This window comes from Armigeres subalbatus, chromosome 1, assembly GCF_024139115.2.
Source record: "Armigeres subalbatus isolate Guangzhou_Male chromosome 1, GZ_Asu_2, whole genome shotgun sequence".
NCBI classification, from domain to species: domain Eukaryota; kingdom Metazoa; phylum Arthropoda; class Insecta; order Diptera; family Culicidae; genus Armigeres; species Armigeres subalbatus.
In genome coordinates, this window is record NC_085139.1 from 139,437,308 (window position 1) to 139,463,440 (window position 26,133).

General features: G+C 41.1%; 3 protein-coding genes across 4 annotated transcripts in view; 2 read left to right on the forward strand and 1 right to left on the reverse strand.

Moving 5' to 3' along the window:
- Nucleotides 1-26,133, forward strand: part of LOC134205178 (uncharacterized) — a 429,605-nt gene that overhangs the window by 194,453 nt on the left and 209,019 nt on the right. The window lies entirely within an intron of this gene.
- The window catches only part of LOC134205177 (autophagy-related protein 16-1), a 310,392-nt gene that overhangs the window by 161,038 nt on the left and 123,221 nt on the right, over nt 1-26,133 (forward strand). The gene's annotated exons all lie outside the window — the stretch shown is intronic.
- LOC134205176 (uncharacterized) overlaps nt 1-26,133 on the reverse strand; it is a 392,624-nt gene that overhangs the window by 140,014 nt on the left and 226,477 nt on the right. The window contains exon 3 of the mRNA XM_062680182.1: nt 11,573-11,623. The gene's annotated coding sequence lies outside the window, so the exon portion shown is untranslated. The remainder of the gene's footprint in view (nt 1-11,572; nt 11,624-26,133) is intronic.

The window sequence follows — 26,133 nt, forward strand, 5'->3', positions numbered from 1 at the left end:
ATGTGCTATGAAAAGTTTTTTTTAAAGAAATCTCATACGCTCACACATTAAGATGATGATGATGATGATGATTATGGTCCCGCCACATACCCCTACAAAGGTTTGAGCTGGACGAGTTATCTTTAAGATAATTAAATAAGATCAATGTAATCGGTTTTGCAAACAAACGATCCGATTGTATATACAGATATAAAATCCAAAATAAAATTCCATACTGTACAGCAAAAATAAATTGGTAAAATGAACTAAAAAGAACACACCTAGAATTTTTGTAATCAACAGTAGTGATACATGGAGCTCATCAAAAGCTAAACTTGTGAAACCTCTCGCACAGATTTCAAAAGCTCCGCCAAACATCGCGTTCTTTTCACAAACCAATATCGCAATCTAAAACTCACATGTATCTGAACATGGATCATTAGGTTCGACAACCAAACATCAAAACTTGTGTAACCGCTCCGTCGATAACAAAAGTTTCGGAACAACCGCGAAGTACAAAATAATCTACCAGAAGGCTTACTACTAATTCAAAGAGCATGATTCAACAGTTCGAAATATGCAAGCCTTTAAATAAATTCAAAATCATTCATATCTGTAATCCGCGCGCGATGCTCAAACTTTTGTAGACTACACAAAGAAAGGTTCAAAAATAAACTACGTCAATAAATTAAAATCCATCATCATCATCGAGGCGAACGTCATAGCTTATTAATGCCTCAATAAATGATAAAAAATAAAAATGGTCCATAAAATCATCCGTTGTTAAAAACTTCGTCCAAGATACATGTGATAACGGGTAAAAATTGCCGGGTAGCTGTTCAAAAGGCAGCTTTGACGTGTGAAATACATTGTCTCTTAAACTGTGTTAGCGTGACTGCATCGTTTGATGTGTGAAGGCATCGAATTGAAAACATTTATACCTTTAAAAACAAAAGAGTTTTGTGAAGCGCCATACAGAAAATAGGGTGTTCTCACATTATCCGCGTGTCTAGTATTATAACTATGAATATCACTTCCTCTTTCAATTCGATCACACAAATATCGATATACTTTCATTTGTCGAGCTTAGTCATCATAAACAACGTATGCTTCATATCACACCTAGGTAAATGCATTCTTAGAAAGACAGGGTCATATTTTAAGCCGAGCAAATGCCAGAAAAGAAGGGATCATATATGTCCTTGCCTTAAACCGAGCAAATGCCTGATATTAGAAATGGAATCTATTCCCTTTTGTCTTCTACACTCCTCGAAGAAGAGATCTTATCTTCTGCCCAGCAAATGCATTGTTTGAAAGAAGCGATCATATCTTCCCTTGCATTGAACCTTGCCTTAAGCCGAGAAAATGCTTGATATTAAAAATGGAATCTATTCCCTATTGTTTTTTACACTCCTCGATGAAGAGATCATATCTTCTGTCCAGCAAATGCGCAATGTTTGAAAGAAGCGATCATATCTGCCCTTGCATTGAACCGAGAAAATGCCTGAACAGAATAATTGAATAATATCACCTCTTGCCTTCTGCCGGGCAAATGCATCCCTCAAATAAGGGATCATATCTTCCCTTGCTTTAAACCAAGCCTGAATCAAAATTGTACCGGGAAAATGCATCCTTCGAAAGAAGGAATCATATATCTCCTTGCCGTAAACCGAGCAGATTGAAAGAATGAGTCATATACGCTCTGACCTTCTGCCGCCGGACAAACGTATCATCGTCTTTTGCTTTGGGGTCGTTCAACAATGATGTCACAGGTTATAGGGGGGGAACGGGTCTAAGATTTTGTGACGGTACGTGTACTAGGTATACAAAAAAGCGTGACAGGGGAGGTTCTAGAAATCCTAAAAGTAGTGGACGTCATACTTGAATCACCCCTTTCTACCGAGCAAAAAAGGTGGTAAGTGGATAATGCGTATATATTAAATAGTGTCTTTCTTATGATGTTAATGCGACAATAGTTATAATAAAGGCAGCAGCCATTGGGAAAGTAAGTGTAGTGCGTGTGAAAAAAATATCTTTTCGATATTCGGCGGATAATGCGCTTGTATAGCGCTTTGATCCGGTCGAGACAAGTGCGTTCTTATATACTGCCGTCATTCAGGCATGCCTGAACTAGAAAATTAATTCAGTTTGACGGTATGACCATGGAACCGACTATGGCCACCGGATTCCGGAGATATTCCGGGGTTTTCGGAGGTAGGTTCAAAACTGTAAATTTGAGGTGGATATTAGGAGAAGTTGTGGTTGAAAATTGAATAATATTAGTAACCACAAATAAAGTAGGGCTCTTGCTGATTGGAACCATATATTGAGATTTGGAATCGGACCAGAATCAAGTGAGATATGGTCATTTCTTTATAATCGGTTCCGATCAATACTTATCAAAGGGGTCAGGCCACAACTTCATTTGTATCTCGCTTTTTGATAGATCGTCCACTATGATTTTATTCTAGAAGGCTTCTAATGTGTCAAGAATGAACAACCAATTGAATAAACGGATCCTGGAGTCGTTGATGTCCCAGGGAACCTGTGAATAAGGACATTTAAGTTTTAGCACCAAAATCAGTCATTCGACGGCTCTTTTTTCATGGTTTTCGATCAGGAAGCGAAGTATGAATATAAAATGGTCCATTGACGGATCTGACCGCTTCCAGGATCTACGGATTGGCCCCGGGGAACCTGTGGAAGGAGACATTTTAGTTTTACCAAAAAAAAAAAACAGTCGTTCGACGGTTTTTTTTTCATGGTTTTCGAACAGGAAGGGAAGTATGAATATAAAATGGTCAATTAACGTTTCTGACCGCTTCCAGGACCTACGGATTAGCCCCGGGGAACCTGTGGAAGGGGACATTTTAGTTTTACCACCAAAACCAGTCGTTGGACGGCTCTTTTTTCATGGTTTTCGATCAGGAAGCGAAGTATAAATATAAAATGGTCAATTGACAGTTCTGACCACTTTCAGGACCTACGGATTGGCCCGGGGGAACCTGTGGAAGGAGACATTTAAGTTTTAACATCAAAACCAGTCATTCGAAGGCTCTTTTTTCATGGTTTGCGATCAGGAAGCGAAGTATGAATATAAAATGGTCCATTGACGGCTCTGACCGATTCCAGGATCTACTCCGAGGAATCTGTGGAAAGGAACATATAAGTTTTAGCACTAAAATCAGTTATTCGACGGCTCTTTTTTATAGGTTTTCGATCAGGAAGCAAAGTATAAATATAAAAGGACCATTGACAGCTTTGACCGCTTCCAGGACCTTTTGGTTGCCCCCGAGGAACCTGTGGAATGGGACATTTTAGTTTTTACACCAAAATCAATCATTCGACAGCTCTTCTCTAATGTAAGCAACGTATGAATATAAAATTGACCATTGATGACTCAGGACCGCTCTCAGGACCTACAGATTCCCCCCGGAAAACCAGTGGAAAGGAACATTTAAGTTGCAGCACCAAAACCAATAACTCGACGGCTTTTTTTTTTTCGTGATTTTTGATCAGAAAGCGAAGTATTAGTATAAATTGGACCACTAATGACCGCTTCCAGGACTTACGGATTGCCCCCGAGGAATTGTGGAAGGTGACATTTTAGTTTTAGCACAAAAACCAATCATTGGACGGCTCTTTTTTCATGGATTTCAATCAGAATGTGATGTATGAACAAGAAATGGACCATTGACGGCTCTGACCGTTTTCTGGACCTACGCATAGCTCACGGGGAAGCTGCCTACTTCATACTTCGCTTCCTGATCCAAAGCCATGAAAAAAGAGCCGTTGTATGACTAGTATTGGTGCTAAAACTAAAATGTCCCCTTGCACAGGTTTCCTGGGCCAATCTGTAGGTCCAGAAAGCGGTCAGAGCCCTCAATGGTCCCTTTTATATTCATTTCTCGATTCCTAATCGAAACCACTAGAAATGAGCCGTCGAATGACTGGTTATGATGCATAAAATAAAATATCCCCTTACACAGATTCTCCAGGAGCAATCCGTAGGTCTTGGAAGCGGTCAGAGCCGTCAATGGACCATTTTATATTCATACTTCGCTTCCTGATCGAAAATCGAATGACTGGTTTTAGTGCTAAAACTAAAATGTCCTCATTCACAGGTTCCACGGGGGCAATCAGTAGCCCTGGAAGCGATCAGAGCCGTCAATGGACCATTTTATGTTCATATTTCGCTTCCTGATCGAAATCCATGAAAAAAGGGCCTTCGAATGACTGGGTTTGATGCTAAAACTAAAATGTCCCCTTGCACAGGTTCCCCGGGGCCAATCCGTAGGTCCTGAAAGAGGTCAGAGCCGACAATGTACAATTTTATATTCATACTTTGCTTCCTGATCGAAACCCATAAAAAAAGAGCCTTCGAATGACTGGTTTTGGTGCTAAACATAAAATGTCCTCTTCCACAGGTTCTTCGAAGGCAACCAGTAGGTCCTGGAAGCGGTCAGAGCCGTCAATGGACCATTTTATATTCATACTTCGCTTCCTGATCGATAACCATGAAAAAAAGTGCCGTCGAATGACTAGTTTTGGTGCTAAAACTAAATTGTCCCCTTCCACAGGTTTCCCGAGGCCAATACGTAGACCCTGGAAAAGATCAGAGCCGACAATGGACCATTTCATATTCATACTTCGCTTCCTGATCGAAAACCAGAGCCAGAGCCGTCGAATGACAGGTTTTGGTGGTAAAACTAAAATGTCCCCTTCCACAGGTTCCCCGGGGCCGATCCGTAGGTCTTGAAAGCGGTCGGGGCCGTCAATGGACCATTTTATATGCATGCTTCGCTTCCTGATCGAAAACCATGAATAAAGCCTTCGTATGACTGGTTTTGGTGCTAAACCTGAAATGTTCCCTTCCACAGGTTCCCCCGGGGCCAATCCGTAGATCCTGGAAGCGGTCAGAGCCGTCAATAGACCATTTTATATTCATACTTCGCTTCCTGATAGGAAACCATGAAAAAGAGCCTTCGAATGACTGGTTTTGGTGCTAAAACTTAAATGTCTCCTTCCACAGGTTCCCCCGGGCCAATCCGTAGGACATGGAAGCGGCCAGAACCGTCAATGGACCATTTTATATTCATACTTCGCTTCCTGATCGAAAACCATGAAAAAAGAGCCGTCGAACGACTGGTTTTGGTGCTAAAACTTAAATGTCCCCATTCACAGGTTCCCCGGGGACATCCCAGCGACTCCAGGATCCGTTTATTCAATTGGTTTTTCATTCTTGACACATTAGAGGCCTTCTAGAATAAAATCATAGTGGACGATCTATCAAAAAGCGAGATTCAAATGAAATTGTGGCCTGACCCCTTTGATAAGTATCGATCGGAACCGATTATAAAGAAATGGCCATATCTCACTTGATTCTTGTCCGATTCCAAATCTAAATAAATGGTTCAAATCAGCAAGAGCCCTACTTTAGTTGTGGTTACTAATATTATTCAATTTTCAACCACAACTTCTCCTAATATCCACCTCAAATTTACAGTTTTGAACCTACCTCCGAAAACCCCGGAATATCTCCGGAATCCGGTGGCCATAGTCGGTTCCATGGTCATACCGTCAAACTGAATTAATTTTCTAGTTCAGGCATGCCTGAATTGTTAAAATCGGATGATAACTAAGGTAGTTACAACACATCTAATTTTACCTAAAATTTGCCTATCCTAATTATTTTGTCCATCCCCTGTATGTAATAAGATTAAATATATAAAAAAATAAAAAAAAAATATATGGAACCGTTATGCGTATAACGGCAATATAGCTTGTAGTAGTTATCGGGCAAGTAAGTACTGAGTGCTGCACGTCGATTCGGTCGCCCAAAACGCGATTCTTCACAGTTTGCATATGCCAGCGGGCGTGCATAATTTAACTTGTTTTTCTCATCGCGAGACAGCGAAGGTAATAAGTTGGTGTTTGGAGGATTGCGTGTTAGAACTGCGCGTCGTTTCGGTCGTACAAAGCGCGATCCTCCTCAGTTTTCATATGCCATATGCCGAGTGTGTTTTTTTTTCTTATCGCGAGACAGCAAAAGTAATTAATTAGTGTTATCCCATCCCGCAGATCGCATCGCTTACCGAAGCGAATCCAGATAAATAAAATTTTTGTAACTAAAACGATATCCTAGGGGGGTCCCGTAGCGTAGTTGGCTACACGTTCGCCTTTCAAGCGAATGGTCATGGGTTCGATTCCCAGCCCCTCCACCAAAACCCTCGTCAGTCGCCGGATGCGCAGCCTATGCGGTGGCGTATTGGGGTACACGCCTCACCGTCACGGCTGCCTGATGACGACTGACAACCTGTTCTTCTCGGAGGCATTCCTCCAACGTTACACGGATAAATGGCAACGGGACAATGCAACGATCATTGGATACACGACATGGACAAAAACGAACACAATGGACTCACGACGAGATGGACCGGCAACGACAACAACAATGAATAATGGAAAAAATCTAAAAATAAATTCTGTGTGGATTCTGGCTGCAGAATACCACAGTAGATCTCGGCACAGTAGCGGTCAAGTAACACAGAGTGCCTATCAAATAAATAAAGGAATAAAAAAAAAAAAAAAAACGATATCCTATCCCAAGACAATCATGGAGATGCAGAGGTATACTCGGTCTCTAGTAGCAACGAGAGTTGGACTAACACTCCTTCCCTTCCTATATGACCGTAAGGACGTGGTCGGCGCCGTTATTGACTTCAATTTCAATCAATCATCAATTTTTCAATTGGAATCAATTTTTCAATTGGAATCAATTTTTCTTGGATGCGCAAGCGAAACAAGCGACAAAAGAGAACCAACGACAAAGCTTTGTTTTTGTCGGAGATAATAATGACAAAGATCCGAAAATTTTTATGGAAATATTCGAGAATCTTACTATGGTTACAGAATTAGCGTCGTATTCTCGAAAATATCAGAGCATGCAAGGCAAATGATTCTTGTCATATTATGTTCGGGTTCTGATGGTGCGTTTGTCAGTAACAAACTAAGTTGACGACAAAGGGTATATTGTTAGGCTTCTTCTTCTTCTTTTTATAGGCATTACATCCCTATACTGGGACAGAGCCACCTCGCAGCTTAGTGTTCATTAAGCACTTCCACAGTTATTAACTGCGAGGTTTCTTAGCCAGGTTTCCATTTTAGTATTCGTATATCATGAGGCTAACAAGATGATACTTTTATGCCCAGGGAAATCGAGACAATTTCCAATCCGAAAATTGCCTAGACCGGCACCGGGAATCGAACCCAGCCACCCTCAGCATGGTCTTGCTTTGTAGCAGCGTGTCTTACCGCACGGCTAAGGAGGGCCCCTATATATATTGTTAGGCGTTTGATTCGAATGGTTAATCCTTGCTCCTTGCTCATTTTAAAGATAAGACCGAATAAATCAGTACCTACGGATAGCATTCCTTCTAGGCTAAATCTATCACATGTTGTGCATATGCATAATCGAGATCCAGACATAGTAATTAATTTCCACTCCGGGTGGCTTCATACCCGGCATATAGGCAATTAACTTTGAATGTACTTTTTCGGCTTGTTTGGTGCATGAAATTTGATTGGAAAAAATATAAATACATTGTATAATCAGGAAAGATGAATTTTATTTGCGGAAGAAAGCTCAACTGCTTTTTTCTTATTCCGAACCGACGTTTGCCTCCAAAGAAGGAATCACTTTTTCTATATACTTCTGTCAATAACCGCTTTATCTTTCGATGGGTTTTAGACATTTTTATATCAACTCGGGAGCTTTCCACCAAAGTGTTGGTTATCCTTGATAAACTATTGAAAACTTCAATTCTTTCCAAACCCAGTAAACATTTCAGAACGAACTATCCTCGTACATCAGATTGCTGTTAGCTACGCGCCTTTTGGCCCACCACTTTATTTCGTCAGTGCATACAAATAATCATGTTTCGCGCGCACGTCATTTTTGTTTGAAAATTCACTGTAGGGGAAGAGGCCCCAAAACGCCCCCCCCGATGCAAAACGCCTTTTGTGGTTTTCCTCATATTTACCGTCCTTAAGATGTCCGTAACAAAACTAGATCTAAAATTATGTAGAAAGTTTCAAAAAAGTGCATGGGAAGGTCGGAAAAACCGAAAATTTCCACATTTTGAAGAAACATCTAACATTTTGGCGAGGCAATAACCTACAAAGTACTTGCGTCTCCACGGACTATCCATACTAGAATGCTGATTCGCCGACGCGTGGTACTTTGTTCCCTAGGAGCTGCCAGCTAAAAGGCGTTTTGCCTCATGAGTTTTCCGGCAACAGAATATCACCACTTTTTTGAAATGTGAATATTATCAATATGATTGAGATTTTTGACAATTTTTGAATGGCATCAACTAGCTATCTTGTTTAACTTATGCATAATGTAAAAATACCCATGAATAGCGTAACAAATAAGACAATAGAGCAGTGTTTGCTTAGCTAGGGCATATTGCCCCCCCTTCCCCTAAGCGGATACGGAACCGGACAGAACGATGGCGTCGGTAGCGGTCCCTGTATCGATGACGTCGGTTGAATGGCGGTGGTTACTGCAGAAATTGCATTCGCCGTGGTGGCATCTGCTGTAATTCAGCAGTAAATCTAAGTGTAGTTACTGTAGTGTCGGTTACTGTAGTGATTAAAAAGCTGCGTCATTAAAAATAGATCTGTCCTTTTAAAAACCAACATTCTACAAAGAAGAAGATTTGATTTGCCATTAATAAAAACAAACGTTTTCATAAGTGCTCAAGTGTAATTTTCTATTAAAATGTTGACTCTTTTCAAGACCGCTATTTCACAAAAAGAGAAAATTAAACCAAGGTAAATTTCCTTCAAAGTACAAAATACAATCGTTTGGCGACAGTAGAAAAGTCAATAATCATAAGCGCGTGTCGAAAAGAAACGCTGCGATAAATTTATTCGCACGACATCTGTAGTGTACCCTCGTAAATTATCGAGTTGGTGTCGTCGGCGCGGCGTCAGCAGTATTCAAGTGAAATTTTCTCTACAAATTCTTACTGTTACTGTCTTACTGTCTAATGTGCATTAGAGACAACAAATCGTTCTTGTCAGGACCACCAATCAAACGTAGGGGAAAAGCTGGTAAAATGAACAGTTGACTATATTGAGATTAAAACAATAATTAGGCGTATGTTAACCATGCACAAGTTTTCTTCTAAATAACATAAGGTACCTGAGCTAATATTTTGGTTTTGAGTCCGAGCGAATAGCTATTACTATCCAAAATATCAAACGAAGCCGTGAAAAGTGGGTCTGATGTAATTTTCAACCATTTTTCCGTAAGCTTTAATTCTTAATAAATTCATCATAAAATTGGTTCGAACTACAACGGCAAATAGGACAACCTTCACAAAGATGTTGCAGGGGTGAATAGTAATTTTTTTAGTTTGCATCGTTATAGGAAGAGCTATTTATCACACGGCATGTATGCAGGTAAAATGAACACTTGTATCAAACTTATACAAATTTATGATACAAGTTGTGCAATTGTGAAGCGGAAGTTCAAGAAACAAACCATATCAAATAATCAAGATATAACTTTGAATATCTAAATTTAATTTCAAAATAACTGATATTCCAAAACTTTTTTTCTTCTCTTTATTATTTTGATAATTAAGAGCTTTTCAAAAGATATACCAGATTTTTCAAAAGGCTGCCGTAATCTTAATTGGTTACATGGAACCGCGAAACAACTCACCTTACGGTTCCTTTCACTCAAATTCGCCCTTGCGTGGAAGAAGCCAAAAATAAGTAAAATGAGAAAAAATCCGGTGCGTACTTTGCCTTTACTACCGTGTTGAATTTTCACCCACTATGAAGTTTCACCAACTCAAATTTATGTTATTTTCATTCACTCGAGACTATGATGAAAACAACTCAAATTTGGCTTCTTCCACGGAGCAGCACACGTTGGGTCGATGCAGCTCTGTTTGCTTATAATATCATTCATGAGATGGAGTGAGAAAACTACCTAATACTGAGTTAAAAATTTGAACTTCGTACTCAAAGTTGAGTTCTTTAAACTTTTTTTTTTAGGTTCTTTATTCTTTCTGTGTATATTTACGGTTCTGGAGTTGAAAAAATGAAAATTAAATGTAACAAAAGAGTTTTAGAATCGATGTTCATTTTACCATTAGGAAGTGTTCATTTTACCCGCACTATTTTTGTACATACGAAATTTCGATGTTTTTCATTTCGAAGAAAACTATGTAAAACGATGTTTATTAGCGAAAACAATGTTCAGTGCAATAAGAATATGAGTTAAATTGTTGGTCTAAGTGGTTAAACTAGCAAGTTATTCTCGTTTTATGATTGAATTCAACACAGTTCATGAACGTGTTCATTTTACCATCTTTTCCCCTAAACTGAGACGATTTTTTCAATTTGCAAAACAAGGAGACAGCAAAAAGTTCAACGGTCTTGGTCTCTCTTTCTTGTTTTTATTCTTAGCCATTGAGTATTGTGAGAAATCGTTTTTTAAGACCACCATTTTATACAAATGGAAGCTGATTCGAGAAAAAAACTTCTTCTAAGTACAAAACACAATCTGGCAACAGCAGAAAGATAAATCGCAACGATGACTTAACGTTGTCCAACGTCTATCTTGCAGTTGTGTTGTGTCTTGTACACAACCCTTCTGTTTTTCTGTACTAATTTTATTTATTTGATAGGCGCAGTCGCGAGTGACGCTTTGCGTAGCCACATATCTTAAATATGATATTTTACAGTTGATCTCATAAATTATTAAATCACTCAAATTAAGTATAAAAAAAAAGTTGGTCTCATCTTATCATCAACAGTTAGTTGGAAATCGCGAAAGGCCAAAATACTTGCTAGATGGATTAATTCTTATTCTCTTTCATCTTCTTGTTAGCATTGCATCCTCCGTTGGGACATTGCCGCCTCGCAGCTTAGTGTTCATTCAGCACTTCCACATTTATAGACCTGATAGGGAGTCGAACCCGCCAGAGGTAAACCAGCCAAGGGCTGGAAGCTTCTTTAATAAAGAAGAAAAAAAGGGAATCGAACCCAGCGAACCCGCGAATCTTGCCGTACGGCTAAGGAGGGCCGGAGAGTGGATAAATAAGTTTTTTTTTAAAGAAAAGGCTTGTATTTTATTTTGCAAAGCGATTGTCGCAACAACAAGGCTTCAAGAAAGAATAAAAAGCTTTTGGATTTAGAATAGTATTAAGCAAGGAATTTCAGTAGTTAATTTGAGAAGGCTTGGCAGTTGCATAAATGTTTATGATGTTATTACATACTGCCACTATAGCTCATCTTACCTCATGTGTATTGTTTCACGCTAATGTTTCAATACATTTATGATCGGTATGCTTGTCACGCTAACATGGTTTTGCAGAAACCAATTTAGGGCTTCTCAAAAGATGTCTATCTTAGAGACTAAGATTTATACCGGAACAGAGTTCCCATGATTACAACGCACAAGTACATGTGCGCAGGCACGGGAATAAATATGACAACCTGTTGACAGGCGAGAAATCCCATCACCGGTTATATCATGATTTTTCATTCTATATTCACCAGTTCAACTTACCTTATTATGTTCAGTTTATTGTGTCAACAGGGAGTTCGTCAAGATGGCAATCTGTAAGGGCAGAAATAGGAGGGATTGTAAGTGAATTGTGTGAAGGTACTCCACCGTATAAAGTGCTAGAATTAACAAGTTGTAAATCATGGTGCCGCAAAGCAGCTTCATAAATCTTGACGTGCAATGCGCTGCGATACACAGGGGAGATCGATGAACTCAAGTTTGAACGGATTGGCCGGGAGGAGTAATCGGTGTGTGGACTATTCCAAGCTTTTTTTCGGTTACTTCATCAGCACCTCCACACGGTTGGGAGTAGGCTTTTCTCAACGGTACTTGAGCCCCTTCGTCGTGATTTATTCCGTCGAAATCCATAAATCAGATTTGAGTAATGGGTGTCAATAAAAATATTTTCGCTGCCGGAAAATAACAGTAAATAGAGTACGCCTCCGTATACGCATGGAAAGGAAATTCGGACTCGGTTTCCAACCTATACAAAAGAAGCAACAAAAGTTCAATATGTAGATGTTATTGGATCCCAGGCCTTGTTAGTCAGCTTTTATTACTTCATTCAGCTGCACAAAATCACACATAAACAACAATTTATGTGCATCTTTCTGCACACATTGAACGAAATACAGGGAACTCGTTTTTCAGTCGTCTCACTCGCTTCTCAATTCTAACAATTTAATACCAATTTATGAAAACTGAAGCTTGTGATTTAAGCATATAATGCGCATACAAAGTTGAATGAATTGCTGCTTCTACAAAGAATGTTTTGATTGGTTGCATTGTAATTCACAGCCGAGATATATTGAGGGACCTTGTTTTGCAGCATCTGCAGCGCATTCCAGAATCGCGTCGGATTACGCTAGCGTGCAGAACACACATCAAAATGACAACAAGAAGCCGCAATTAGTCTGACAAATTGTATGGGCGGGGAATTGTTGAACCTTCAATAAATTCATTGGTAGCCAGCAACATGTATGCAACATGCAGCCCTTCGACGGAAAGGGTGGTAATGATCATAAAACAGGAGCAATTTATTACGCTAACTAACTGAGGGTAACTACGCCTTCGCTGCAGCTGACATGCTATAAAAGAGGATTACATTATAAATAAAGGACCAATTAAATTGTATCACTCCTATGGTATTTAAGCAATAACTTCTTGGTGGATCGGTTTTTTCATTACACTTGCAACACTTGTTAGTGCGTGGCTGAATTTAAAACTGGAAATGGAACTGGAGCGGTCTGTGTCATATAACTCTTCGTCATTGATTAAATGAAATTAGTTTTGTGGGATGTCCGCGGTACGCAAATAACGATGTAACAACGTAATATTTTACATTTAGTAAATTTGAAACAATCAGACTTTATTAAGTAATAAGCAATATTTTGCAGTTTCTAGATAACTGTGTCTTGTTCGTGCTTTCACCATCGTACAAGTCCATTGTATAATTCGAAGTACAGAAAGCTGTATTTTCGCTTCGACTTCAATTTTGTTCAATGTTTGTGTAATACGAAATTATCTATAGTTGAAGGCTTCGTCATATTGTGCGCAGGTATTTTATTGAAGCGGTTGATCTTTGTTTGTTCAGCAAAACTATCACCATTTGAGAAACATTATGTAAACTAAGGATTTTGACCTACTTTTCAAACATTCATCCCTGTGTAACACGACAGCATGCTCGCTCTCTAGTTAGTCTCTGGAAGAAGGAATCGCATCGCATTCATCCGCGGATCGCAGAGCATCGAACATGTGTTCTGGATTACCTTGTGCTCGGAAAGAGATAAATTGCCGTATCAACAATCATACAATTACAGCAGTTGTTGCAGCAATATAGCTTTAACCGCAGCAACAGGACCAGCAAACGCATTCGGATTCGCTCTAGGAGCAGCAGTGCGGCCAGGCTGCGATGTGGTGTGGCGTCGATGTATCATAATAAATCTGTCATGTAACCGAGTATTACAAACTAGATTAAAATAAATCAGTTCTCGGCGGATGGCCATGATTCGCCTTCTGCTAACGAGAGCAAGTGCACCGGGATTCGAAGGGATCTTGGTGGATAATCGCAGCAGGAAACCGTTGACTTGAGCTTGAATAAATTCTATTATGGGCAGCTGAGTCCGAGATCTGTTGTAAGGTTTGTTCTAGTTTTGATTATGTTGTTTGTCGCGAAGATGAGTGGAAGCAAAATCGATGCCAACTGGGGAGCATGCCTTTCAGCTTGTCTACGTTGGTCTTATGTGATTAATTTTGCTGATAATTTAATTAGTGGACATCCTGCTGAGCTCAGTTCCTGTAATCAATGGCAATAAATCTTCTGGAGGATGGAAAAATGTGGTAGCTGCTTTTAGCATGTTGTAGAGTTAATTCTTGCTGTTTGGGTCGAGTAAATGGATTCATTTTACAACTAATTCAGTAGCTGATAAACCGATAACTCCTGTTAAAGAGATAGTTTATGATGAAGTATATTTCAGTAATTGTGAGCATCGTTGATCGATATTACATAGGCGTAGATATTAGCTTTAAATGAGCGAGTACAGCCACAACAGATAGTTTTCTCAAGACTCGAACTAGTACCACCTGCTTGCAGCGTGCTGTTTGAAAAAAGCCGAAACAATCGAAGGCAATCATCTTCAAATTGGTTGATCACGTTTCTCTGACAACGTTGGCGAGGTTCCTAATCTGAAAAGTTAATGGATATCGCGAAGTGCCATCTTTTCATTGTCGTGGATTAAGTATTGATTCATGATCGCTGATATTTTTGCGTCTACAAAATCAGAGTCACGAGCCGTTATGAACAATATTGATGTTAAAATGTAATGATGGTTTGGGAACTTATTTTAACTCAAACAGTTTTGGTTGCAATAAAGCCTATAATTCACTAGGTCTAGGCCTTTGTTATAGTTCTATTAGTACAGCATACGAACCCTAGTTCTTCTTTGTTGACATTACGAACCCCACTGGGTCATTACCGTCTCGCAACTCTGTTAATTTGGCGCTTCCACACGGTTTTTCAAGTCAAGTCTATACCCAAAGATGTCAAGAAAATTGTAAGAAAACAACAGCAACGTCGGTGCAGAACACTGTATGACTCAATCACATATATTTTGCGCTGACTCACTGCTGGAAAATATGACACGATTATGCTAAAATTGATTGTTTCTCCTCCCGGTTGGCTGTAGCCTGCTGATACATCGAAATCTGTATTTAGTCACAGACTCCGCAGGGCCCGATCCGGCCAATAACAGCTGCTGTTTCTCAATCTTGAGAAAGTAGGACTTACTTTACCACTTTACTTGTACACGGTCGCGATCGCTAAATTGAACACCGCGCCACACTGTACAATGTTTATGATAACGCTACTTATTGTGGTGGCTGACGATGCGACAAAAGGGAACATTGTTGACCCCATGTCTCTTTGGCATTCCTCCGGTTGTCTATTATGTAGCAGAGAAATCTGCGCTCGTCTATTCCGGTTGTGTTCCACGAGGGGTAGAACAATGTTTGCCCTCTTTTTTCTTAGCTCTACGATTGGAATTAATTACAAGACGTTGATTCTTTTGAGATCCATTTCCCCCATCATCCCATCGATGTGGCCTGTTGTACTAAGATTTCTTACCCACATTGAGATGAAAATTACCATGTTAAAAGTGAAGCGTGTGCCAACCGTTGGCAACAATGTTGCCATAATACCTTTAACTTAACAGCTGCAAGTCTTGATGATTAATCTTACAGCGTGCAATTTCTCAAACAGTGGTCGAATTTGTCATACATCCACAGAATGAAACGGAAGACGGAGCAGCGTCTTTAATTGCAAGTCTTGTTTCAATTGTGATACAAGATTAAATTTCTCCGTTCCTCCAGTTGCCGCACAGCAGCAGTACCTGAAGAATAAGGAGTTCTACATGGCTTCAGATTCCGAAAGTGCCTTCGTGAATCAATTCCAAGCACACCCGCGTAACTCCCGTGAATAGAGCGCGGTTAGCATACGGTGACCTCGTTTGGTCTAACCTCATCGAGAGTGGTAAATGTGCGTATAATTACAACCTCCGCGCGGAATCTACGGATTCGACTAAGCGTTGTATAAATAACGGGTCACATGCAAAATGCTGGCCTCGTGCGATGGACAACTATCTGGCGATATTAGGAGCAAGGCTAGGACGCATTGGTTTGGTCTATAATCAAATTGAAACGGTTTCCTTATTCGATAGTCTGGATTGTTTTTAAACGTTGTGCTGTTCGTTCTCCCGGCACGTGGATTGGCAAATGTGGAATAATTGAAACGAACATACGGAATAAATTCGATTTTGATATTCAATGAAACTCTGTACATCGAAAAATAACTACTGATTAAATCTAAATAGATGTCAAAATCGAAGAATCAAAAAACTTTTAATTGAAAAACAAACAAAAAAAGATAATTTAATAGGATTTGAAAAGAATCAGAAATCGGTTGGTCATTAAGCATAACCTTTGTGTAGTCTTCTTCTTGCCAATGCCGAGAGGCTCTTCTTCTTCCTTTTCTTCTTCTTCTTCAATGAATCTGTATTTCAACTGGAGCTTGGCCTGATTTTCAACTTTTCAACTTATTTCGCAAAATTGACCCTTGAACCGGTACTCGGTGAATCCGTTTATCGGTTCCAATCGGTTTCCCAAAATTGACCTTAGAATCGGTACTCGCTAAGAGAAAGTGAAAAATTGTTTCTTGTCCAGTCGTGTTCCTTCAGTAAGCAGAGCGATAGGCCGGTCATTGATATTCAGTTCTGCTTTGTACGGAAAGCAAAACGACCGGCCGAAGTTTTTTTTTCTGTTTTATACGGATTTGTGAATTAATCAGAAAGAGAAAATTTAGTTCGCATCCAGTTGTATAGTGTGGTCGATAAACTAAAATAATTAGCGTTCGTTGATTGTTTTTGTTTCAATTCAAACTACACGCTATACATGGTAGACTTAATTGATTTGCATTCGGACACGGCCGGCGCTGGTATTGCTTATTTATGGGTCACCAGTTCTTACAGATTGAAGATGATGTTAGTCCCAAACTTCGTCTGTTGGTCCTCTGTGTAATAGCAATAGCAGCTGACCTGGCAATAACGAAGTAGCAACCGTGGGCGGTCAACCATGCTCATGCTCAAAATTGACCTTAGAACCGGTACTCGGTAAATTCGTTTACCGATTCCAATCGGTTCAAATACGATCCAGGAAGTACAAAACTATCATGATGTTTGATGTGCCGCTCCATGTTTTTTTTTTCCTAGATTGACCTGTGAACCGGTACTCGGTAAATTCGTTTACCGGTTCCAATCGATTCAAATATGCTTCAGGAAACACATTATAACCCGCCAGACTGTCGAGCTTCCCGTTTTAAATGGGTGATTTAAGCGCCACTCCTGTAAGGAGACCACCCAGCAGTTTTCAGGTTTGCCCGGCCTGAGACCCTTCAGAAGGAGGGGTTGAGTTTCCCGAACTCGGGAGGGAAGCTGACTGACTACCAAGAAGTGTGGTTTGGGGTCAGGTACCGTCTATACCATCTAAACTTCGTAAGCTAATCCAGGGAAACGTTAGAACTTAGATCGCTAGGGGAATTTATCATCATCGGTCCCAGTTGCTCCTCCACATAAATCCCTTGCTACAAATTAGAGAATGGTTGGAGATGGATATCGGGTCCAATTGCCCAGTAAAAAACAATCTACATACGATCACGAACTACATGAAGAATTCCTCATAAGAATTAATAACAATCATCGTCGCATTGGTTTTTGCTTGGGAACCACTGTTCTGCTTATTTATTCGCCATAATACCGGTAGCCTACCCTTAGGCACTCCAAAGTAAAAGCTCCTCTAGCTCGACATAAAAGTTTCTTTATTCGGCGATTACCTCCTTCTTCGCATGCTTTCCTAGGCCTACTTCCTTCCCAATTTCATAGACGCTCACGGCGTGTAACTTTATTTGCGTCTAGCGTACACTTTCTTTATCTCCCTACCTTTATGCTCTCCGGATACCCGCTCTTCGGCTACGACGAATTAGTTCTCTCTCCTGCGGTGACGGTTCATTGATGATTGCGTGTGTGTGGATGTGTGGGTGTGTAGTAACTAGGACGGTCTCATTGATGACGATCGAGACGGGTTTCTGTTGTGCCATTCAGGTCACATGCGCATGGACGACACAAACAGAAATACATGCATGTTCTCCTAGTACTTACGCGCTACCATGGGTTTACGGCGACTCGACGAGTGTGGGTGTATCGGCGGCGGTATCGAAGCGGTGGTCTTGCTTCGATCCAGGACCGATGGAATCTCCAATGCGATCGGTTTTCGATGATACCTCCCCACGGGAAACGCGGGCTTACGCGGGAACGCGGCACGTGCGTTCGATTGCCCTCGAACAAGATGGCTGTTACTCGATGGAACGAGATTGCGATGGTCTGCCTGTCTAGGGTGCGGGAAAAAACTGAATGCAACCCTCTTCCGGCCACGTGTGCCCCGGGAACTCTCCGAAATCGCAATGTGGGGTCAAGAGCGGTTTATAACAATGGGTGCTGTGTCGGCGTTGACCCTTGCTGCCACGGATCCCCCGTTTCCTAGCAAATCACACAAATTACACTTAGGCCGCCGGCTAACTCGTATTTGACTAACGATAAGCACTATTAAAACACAACACGACACGAGACAAGTTTCCAACCACTCTTGCCTCTTCCACAATTCGATTCGAAGTGCACGAGACTAGGAATTGTCCTCAGAAAAACCGCCAGTTCGTGATAATAAGTTCTGGGTTCGCGAAATTGGACGAAGTTCAATTTCGCGAGCGGTACAATCTCAGAATTGCGCATCCGAAAGTTTAGAAGGCATGCTGACCTCTCTTTCCAGCGGCTGTTTTAAAGCGTACAGTCAAATCTCTCCCAAGTTCGGTTGGAGTGGGCTAAGCCGAAAAGGAAAGGTCAACGGTTCCTGAATGGAAACCTGGCCAGGTCGATGCCCGCTAATAGCATCGCAAATTTGCATTTGACCGTGATCGAGCGATTTTTAATTTTCGGCGCTTGTAACTGAGTTGGGGACTCATTTAAGTTGGCGTATGCCAGTTGCAACATTAGGAAGCACGTGATTCCTGTGCGGTGTATACATTTGGGGTTTAAATGGGAAAAACGAATAAACATGCAGATACGTAAAATAACGAAAACCAATGAATATTTACAGTGAACGAAAACATTAAAAAAGCGTACTTGTTACAACATAACTACCATATCTAGACCAACATTTGAAAAGGGCGTAACAGCCAAAATTTATTTCTTCTGATTCTTCGTCTACATATATAGCTGTATATGTAGACCAGGAATCAGAAGGAATAAATTTTGGCTGTTACGCCCTTTTCAAATGTTGGTCTAGATATAATGTCATACTTTTTGAAATCATAAAGTTTGATATGCCGCATGGTGGGTTTTGCTTATTTCTCAAGATTGACCTTTGAACCGGTACTCTGGTACCGGTACCGGTACTGTGCATTAGCATTAGCATTAGCATTGTTACGTAGATTGGACACTAGTGATACTCATGTAGAATGCTATCAGAAATCAAGAAGGGGAGTGGTCCTTGATTCCAGTCTTAAACAAAAATAACAAAAGCATTAGTATTACTACTCCTGGTCACACCCATCTTCACCGTAACTAGGGAGAAGAAGGAAGTGTTGATGTGGTACTTACTTAACGAGAGGCCACCGACTTAGCGACACCCTCATAAATACCACTAGACCATTGCCAAGCGGCCGTCAACGAAACCGGCTTGATTATTTTCCCTAGAACTCATTCACTATTGATTATAGACGACGGAAGATGATCTGGGATATCACTTGCATTCAGGATGGTGATAGCTTGAAAGCTCCCGCACTCCAAAATTATTAATTGTAGCAGATGAGTACAACGCTTAGGCAGTGGACTGAGCTACCCGGTTTACTAACACTAGCGGTTATATATCGCTAGAGTCTCTAGCGACACTAAACGTAGTCCTACTAAACGAGGGGTAAGCGTCAACGTTCAGAGGATCCCGCGGTAAGTCATGCATTGGTGGAGCCTGAATGAAGGGTTCACGAAGGGTATACTGCTAGTGACCATCAGGAAATACGAATAATGGTCAGCTAAACCCCTAATAGAACCACATGGCCCAAGTAGCACAATTTATATGGTTTTGGTTGCAGTAAGTTAAATACAACTCGCTTTACGATACGATACATAAGTCACAGGAACTTATTTATAGCAAGTGTGTTGCTTGGGGGCGGGTCAGAAAAGCGTACCTCGCAGCTCTATCTGGAACTGCTGGGAGAATCACTACGGTGGGAAAATCGGATTCTAGGCCTTAGTGATGATGAGTTATCCGATGTCCAGACATGAGCATCGGACATAACAGAGCTCTGAACTACGAAACTAATGTAGTAAGATAGCCTACTTTGAAGAGCTGTGTTAGCCAGGAGTAGCCTGAAGTAGACGTGGTACCGCTAGTGACTAATGATGATTTTTTTGCCGAGAGATTCTTCAGCATACTGACCAATTTCACCACTCGAAAGTTGTTAGAGAGGGTGATCCTGAATAGATTATTGGTCTATGCAAAGTGTGCTGGTGGATGATCAAGCAACCAGTATGGGTTCTGTAAAGGCCGTTCTACCGTCGAAGCAATTTGATCGGTAACGGACATGGCCACGAAAGCGCGTGGGTTGATTAGCAGAGGTTACCTTAGATGTAAAAAATGCATTTAATAACGCTAGCTGAGTAGCTATTGCTGACTTCCTGCATCATTTGAGAGTCCCGGACTATTTGTGCAGGATTTTAAAAAGTATTTTCTGAATATTTTCAAAATAGAATAATGTTAGTCGACACCGACGCTGGCCAGCAGTCGATTGAGGTGTCAGTAGGTGTTCCACAGGGATCGATCCTCAGACCGGTTCTGTAGAATATTATGTACGAAAATAGTAGGGGTCGCGGATGATGTAATGCTATAAGTCACAGGCGGCATTCTCGACGAAGTAGAATTAAAGCCTTCATACACGTCGAAGAATGGCAGAATATGCGGAGTGCCCGGAATGCATGGGCGTGGTAGAGTCGGTGAAGCATGTAATGAGTGACATGACATCCTGCTTGTCAGTGGCATGTACACAACCCCTGACAACCTGATGAAGTTATTTGGAATGCGGTGAACACGGCAGCTCAACAGATTATGTCGAAGATGCAGCAGTGGTGGCATCTTGAACAAAATCAACGGCTTCAGTAGAAAGTACTGTGACGCTGTTATCGCCTAGCTTGCCGCGGTTGGGCTCCGGGGACCTCAGTATGCAAATATAAAGGTCATTGCGGTTCATCCGCGGTGGTTGTTTCCGGGGTGCTCTTCTCATAGTGAGTTAGTGATGACACGAACCCACGACCCTTAGTACGCTCGACTGATGCTTTAACCAACTAAGCTACGGAGGACCCCCGTCGGCCTTCGCAACTTGGCGGCTACTGAATGAGCCCAAGATTCCCAAATTGGACGCATATTGGCCGACGGAGGTCCTTCGTAGCTTAATCGGTTAAAGCACCGTACAATTGGTACTTTGTATACTATCGCTTGGCGACAGCGATTCTGTCGCCGTTAGTATGGAAGCGTAAATAGAACATTGCCTGCAGCGACCCAACGATAGAATCGCGGCGACTAGTTGTCGCCGTCGCGGCGATGTAATCGCTTAGGTCTGGGAGAGCCTTAAAATAGACCCTGTTTCGCGGTCCTTAGCCTCTTACCCAGCAACTCCTATCCCTATCTCCTCGTGGCGCTGGCGGCCGGGATACGAGCTACCTTAGAAAAGATCGGGTAACCAACCCCGGTGGGAACTATGGTCGAATGCTGACAGGGAAGGGGGATTTGCTCCTCTCCGGAGGTGCAAATCTGATCGAGTTTCTGTTGTCCATGTTAGGAGCGACTCACAATAGCGTCTGTTCCCCATGTTAGGGGAGGGTCATCATCGTCCAAGTGCCAACGAGGGCCTCTAAACTAAACTTTGCACATCATGCTGCATCGTGTCATCATCGAGAAGGCAGCCCCATCAACGCGATGAAGGTAGCCTACCGAAGATTCTGCAGTTTCCATGAAAAACAAAAGTAGAGTAAACGGATTGATTCAACGGCAATAAACATGGCAACGAATAAAGGACAACGATTGCAAAGTCGAATCTTGGAACGTGAGGACTTGGAATGAACCCGCACGTGTTGGGCTCCTGGCTCGTGAGCTGCAGAAGGTCGGCGTGAGTGTGGCAGCAATCTAGGAAATACGGTGGCCCAGAACTGGAGAACGTGAATTCCGGGCGGTGGATCACATAGCAAACACTTGATTCAAGTAGCATTCAAGTAGTGATCGGGAAGCAGATGAAGCGTGTGAAGGATGAGTTCTATGAGAGCCTTGATAAGGCATACGGAGAGTGCCGTACACACGATGTAAAGATTGTCATCGCGGATGCAAATGCGCAGATCGGAAGAGAAAGTTTCTTTCGCCCTGTCATTGGTATGGAAAGCCTTCATTCTACTACCAACGATAATGGTCTGCGACTTTCAACCTTTGCTGCTGCTAGAGGTATGGCAAACAGCAGTACCTACTTCGCACGTAAGAATATCCGCAAACACACCTGGCAACATCCGAGTGGATGATCGACGGACGACATTTCTCGGATGTTATAGAAGTAAGGTCCTTCAGAGGTCCGAACATCGACTCGGATCACTATCTAGTAGTTGCAAAAATTCGGGTGCGACTTTCCAGCGTCACAAATTCACGAAACAACAGAACGATGCGTTTCAATATCCTATACTATTATTTTTAGCAAAATGTCCAAAAAATTAATTAACTCCATATCTCCCTTGTTGTTCACTCAAATCGCTTACAATTACACATGACAATAGTTGGTCAGAATACCTATCAAACTGATGCAGTGCTGCTAGTTTATCTTTTTCTATAACTTTAAAAAATCGAAAACGTACTCTTACCCCACGCGCACTCTTGCCCACTCTACTCTACAACTTGCAGACTCACCATCTGTTCATTGATTTCAAAGCAGCGTACGATTCAGTGAAAAGAAATGAGCTGTGGCAAGTAATGGCCGAACATGGTTTTCCGGCGAAACTGATTGGAATGATACGTGCAACGCTGAATGGCTCGAAATCAAGTATTAGGAATTGCCGAGACGAGCCAGCCATGGGCTGCAAGTCTCGATAATAAAGACATAAAAAAGTATTTGGATTGCAGACCTCGTTTGTGACCTTAGACGAATTGAAGTAGGGTGATGCACTTTCGAATTTATTGTTCAACATTGCACTCGAGGGCGCTATTAGAAGATCTGGCGTGCAGAGGAACGTGCGAATGCCGGAAGAAAGAATAGCAAAAGCAATATTCAACAGAGAACCAGATAGGGGCCGGCTACTTCGTGGAAGGCCACGAACACGCTGGTTGCACGCGGTGGAATCGGACCTGGGGATCCTGAACGTTCTGGGAAACTGGAGGTACATCACCCAAGACCGACGATTATGAAGTTCTACAATACGCCAGGCATAGGTGTATCGACGCTGTAGCCAAGCAGTTACCAGATACTAGTCTAGCGTTCTGAGGGTCGTGGGTTCGAGTCCCATCGAAGGAAAGTAGTTACCACCAATACATTTTTCAAATTATAATTTCCACATAATGTACATATGCACACCTGAGTTTTCAGAACATTGTAAATCAATGTCCAAGTCGGGCGGACTAATACCCGAAAAATAGGCAATCAACTTTGAACTGAACTTGAGTTGCGTGCTTTTACCTTACCTTAGGGAACGTCATCAAATTACGTAACGCTTAGAGAGAGGAGGGGGGGTTTCGTTAAGTGTGACGACCCATTAAAAAAATTCAGATGCTTCATATAAAAAGTGTGACATAGGGAGGAAGGGGGGTCGAAAATGCTCAATTTTTGCGTTACGTAATTAATAAATCTTCCCTAACTCCTACCGTGCTCTTAGCAGATAAAAAAGAAAACAAACCAAATAAAAAATAGTTTGAAAAAAAAAACAAGCCAAGTTCCAGGGGAAATGTTGCGCTATTTGGATTTTAGGTCAGTACGGTATACTTATTTTTGTACACTTACGTATGTGGAGCTCCCCTTTAGTACGATTGAATTACTTGAAAAGATACAAAAACGTGCGGATTATTTGTTTTGCCTGATTGTGTTTTTGAAATAAGTGCGCAACAATTCCACGTTATCCGAAAACTAATGAAAAGTCAGTTCTATTTGTATCATACTGCCAGATACAAGAAATTGAAAAATCAAATTTTCAAAAAATCGAGGATGAGCACACTCACATTACCTTCAAATTACAGTTGACGACAAATCAGTTTTTTGTATGTATTCGCGATGCTCATCTGTTGCATTTGTGGTTCTAGACCTCTTAAATTGACTTCTGACTGGCGTTAGTTGATAGATTGGGAAAATTTCAAGAATATTTGGGCACAAAGTAGGCTAAAGTTCGTCGCTTTAACTGCGCTGAAGTTATTTGCATGATTATATTGCGCATAAGCCCCAAAATTTTATTCCCACCTTTGGGTTTCCGCGCCGTGCACCCAGCGCCAGACTCGGCGACAAGGAGATAGTCGTCAAGTTGGTACTCCTGATTTTTTGACAACTGATGTCGATTGGTTGTGTGAGTGTTTTTGAAATAAGTGCGCAACAATTCCACGTTATCCGAAAACTAATGAAAAGTCAGTTCTATTTGTATCATACTGCCAGATACAAGAAATTGAAAAATCAAATTTTCAAAAAATCGAGGATGAGCACACTCACATTACCTTCAAATTACAGTTGACGACAAATCAGTTTTTTGTAGGTATTCGCGATGCTCATCTGTTGCATTTGTGGTTCTAGACCTCTTAAATTGACTTCTGACTGGCGTTAGTTGATAGATTGGGAAAATTTCAAGAATATTTGGGCACAAAGTAGGCTAAAGTTCGTCGCTTTAACTGCGCTGAAGTTATTTGCATGATTATATTGCGCATAAGCCCCAAAATTTTATTCCCACCTTTGGGTTTCCGCGCCGTGCACCCAGCGCCAGACTCGGCGACAAGGAGATAGTCGTCAAGTTGGTACTCCTGATTTTTTGACAACTGATGTCGATTGGTTGTGTGAGTGCACCGTTGTCAAAAAAAAGCTTTTAGCTGAAAATTTAATTGTCAAATACACATTTTGACAGTAATATAGATGTATGAGTGAATAAAATGTGCAAATGCTCTATCGCGGAAGCAGTCGCTGAAGACAAGTCGACACGGTTGTTTCATAAGGGCCAATGTCGCAAACGTAAACAATGCCTTTTCCTGCTAATTCCTCAACAACTAGGACCGCTCCCAGCTAACAACCACTTGGATCTGGTGGCGCTCCGCGTCTTCTATCGAACGGAAGTGGAAAATACCGCCAGAAGTCTCTAATCTTCCTGAAATCAGCGGAAGAAGTCAATGTTTACGTTTGCGACTTTCGCCCTTTTGAAACAACAATGTCGAAGTGTCAATGATTTCAGTGACGAAACGAAAAGTTTCAATGCAAAAAGCAATATAAGTTAAAATACTAGTAATTACAAACTTATTATGATAACTTAGATTATCGTAATTACTAGTATTTTACTTATATGAACTTTTAATCATGCAAACGGCAGCAATTTTGTTGCCACGTCGCTTTTACTCGGCTTTTTACCATTTTTTCGCGAAATTTGAAATTTAAATTCTTTTACGCGGTTTTGATTGACGCGGCACGTACTACTCGTGTAAACACAGAATCATGTACGGATCAAAATATGTTGTGATTTTAAATGTATATATTTCATGCTATATATTTCATGCACATATTTGGAAAATGCAAGCAAACGTTACATTTAATAGATCTTGCTGTTCATTGAAATCTAAATAAATTTAAACTGTGCTTGCTTCAGTCAAATTTATATGAATATAGAATGTAAATTTATTTGATGGGATTAGCTGCAAATTTACACGTCGTTGAATTTTCAAAAATATTAGCTGTTTGTGCTCGACAACTGCATATTAAGTCAAGGTTTGAGTCATACTCCATTGAAAATTAAATAGAAATTGCTATAATATAAAATAGTAGTGACTTGATAAAAATAAAATAGTCCCCCTCGTATTGACCTTATTTTCAAACTTATTTTCGGAATAACGGCAATAATAATAACATCAAACGGAAAGTTATGCCTTTCGTTTTATTACCTCTAATCATAGGTTGCATTCCTTATTACATTGTCTCATCCGTCCATCGGCTCTTACTGCCCCCGGCAACGGCACTCCCGGCGTCGATTGTGCGGAAGCTCTCCAGAAGCGCCCTCGGTAACCACCCGCCCAATCGACTGTATAATTATGCAATAATTGAATTAAATGATAATGATGTTACGAAGAAAAGGAAACTACGATAGCATACCTCTCATTCCGCTCGCCGCAGCTTACTGAAGGAGCATAATAATTTTATTGTCTTTTCTGTTTGTAAGAAATCCAACCGAGCAAAAGTGCTTGACACCTCGGCGTCTACTCGT